Consider the following 2,579-nt stretch of genomic DNA (forward strand, 5'->3'; position numbering starts at 1 on the left):
TTCTGTTGTTGCAGAGCACGGGCTCTAGGCACACAGGCTTCAGTAGTTGTGGCTCGTGGGCTCTAGAGCTCAGGCTCAGTAGTTGTGGCGCATGGGCTTAGTTGCTCTGTGACATGTGGGATCTTCCCGGACCAGGGATCAAACCCGTGTCCCCTGCATTGGCAGGCGGATTCTTAACCACCGTGCCACCACGGAAGCCCAGAAAAGTCAATCTTTTTGGATTGTAGATGAAAACAAAAGGATGACAACATGGCCTGAATGACTGTTATCAAGAAGTTCTTCCCCAAAGCTTTTTACACTTTACATGTTCCCCGATTTTCCTCCAATTTTTTATTTTGGAAAACTTCAAACCTACAAAATGTTGCAAAAATAATACAGTATAGGGCTTCCCTGGTGGCGCAGTGGTTGCGCGTCCGCCTGCCGATGCAGGGGAACCGGGTTCGCGCCCCGGTCTGGGAGGATCCCACGTGCCGCGGAGCGGCGGGGCCCGTGAGCCATGGCCGCTGAGCCTGCGCGTCCGGAGCCTGTGCTCCGCAATGGGAGAGGCCGCAGCAGAGGGAAGCCCACGTACCACAAAAAAAAAAAAAAAAAAAAAAAAAAAAAAAAAAAAAAAAATACAGTATATCCCTTACCTTGATGTATCAATTATTAACCTTTTGACACATTTGTTCTCTCTAGATAGATAGATATAGATATATGTTTATATATAGTATGTATATATGTGTACATATGTATAAATATACATATGTGAATGATAGGTATAGATGTATTTGTAATACCTATAGTTATAGGTATATACATATATACACTCACATTTCTTTAGTGAACTGTTTGAGAATAAGTTGCATTTATTATGAGACTTCACCCCTAGACACTTTAACGTGTATCTACTAAAGAACTCTTATATATTATATAATTCTCATATATTAAGCAACTTTTGTGGTTTTTTCGGCCACACCACACGGCTTGTGCGATCCTAGTTCCCCAACCAGGGATCAAACCCGGGCCCAAGGCAGTGAGAGTACTGAGTCCTAACCACTGGACTGCCAGGGAATTCCCTATAATTCTCATATATTAACTCAATATCATTATCAAACCCAAGGCACTTAACATTTATTGTCTAATATACAGTCCATGTTCAAATATCCCCAATTATCCCAATAATGGCTTAGAGATGGATGGCCCAAGCAATGTCTCTTTAGCACCAGTCCCTGGACTTTTTCTGTCTTTCATGACACTGATGTTTTTGAAGAGTCCAAGACAGTCATTTTGCAGACTGTCTCTCAATGTGGATCAGCCTGAGGTTCCCTCTTTCAAGTGGGGCCACAAGTGAGACGCTTATGGCACTGCTGTGAAAACATACCGAAGTGGAATCTGGCCTCTGAGGAGGGCAGGGACAGAGCAGACTCTCTAAGGGACTCTGGGCTGAGCTCAGGTCTGAATGATGAGAAGGAATTAACTAAGCACACTGGCCATGGCGAGCAAGAGCCCTCCAGGCCCAGGTGCAATGACATGGCCATGAGAAAGAGCAAGGGGGCCAAAGGAAATGACAGACAAGCTTGGGAAGATGATGCCTTTAGTTCTGGATGGTGGGTGTTCCCTTGGAAAATCTGAGAAAAATCCATGTAGTGGGGGGAAGTCTGCGGCAGAGGCCTGGGCTGAAGGAAACCATCTGTGACCCAATGAATTGTTTGCAATTCTCTATAAGAAATGTCACTGCAGAGAGTAGAGAATAGAAGAGGCCTGGTTCAAGCCTTGAATAATACCGCCAGGGGTAGGAGAGGGTGGAAGGATGGCCAGAGACGCAGGAGGAGGCCTGCGAAGTATGTACAGAAAGACAAGGGAAGACGAGTTTCAGGGAATGGTTAAGAGAGCAAGGTTAAAGGTGAATACTGACACTTGTTAAAATGGTAAAAAAAAAAAAGGCTTTCCTCAGGGCTGTTGCAACAGGAGTACTGCAATAGGGCAGAGAGATCTGACTCAACACTGAATACAAGGACAAGGGGGGATTTAGAGCCAAGCGCATTGCGAAGGGCTCAGTGGATGGAAATGACTAAGAGAAGACTTCAAGGAATTCTTGCACAACTGACCTAACAGAATTCTTGCTAAGGCAGGCGGAGGACTTAGCTGTCAAAGGTGGGGCATGAGGAACTTGATCAGACGTCGAAGATGAGGAAATTCTTCCTCAACCAACTTAGCAGGATTCTTTGCTGAGACTGGGCTGGGCAGGCCAGACACAGGATGGCGGCCAAGGTTGAGACCTAATCAAAAAGAGGGCCTGGGGGCTTCCCTGGTGGCGCAGTGGTTGGGAGTCCGCCTGCCGATGCAGGGGGCACGGGTTCGTGCCCCGGTCCGGGAGGATCCCACGTGCCGCGGAGCGGCTGGGCCCCTGAGCCACGGCCGCTGAGCCTGTGCGTCCGGAGCCTGTGCTCTGCAACGGGAGAGGCCACAGCAGTGAGAGGCCCGCATTCTGAAAAAACAAACAAACAAAAAAAACAAAACAAAACAAACAAAAAAAAGAGGGCCTGGGGGGCTTCCCTGTGGCGCAGTGGTTGGGAGTCCGCCTGCCGATGCAGGGG

Source organism: Physeter macrocephalus, chromosome 12 (assembly GCF_002837175.3).
Source record: "Physeter macrocephalus isolate SW-GA chromosome 12, ASM283717v5, whole genome shotgun sequence".
Lineage (NCBI taxonomy): Eukaryota > Metazoa > Chordata > Mammalia > Artiodactyla > Physeteridae > Physeter > Physeter macrocephalus.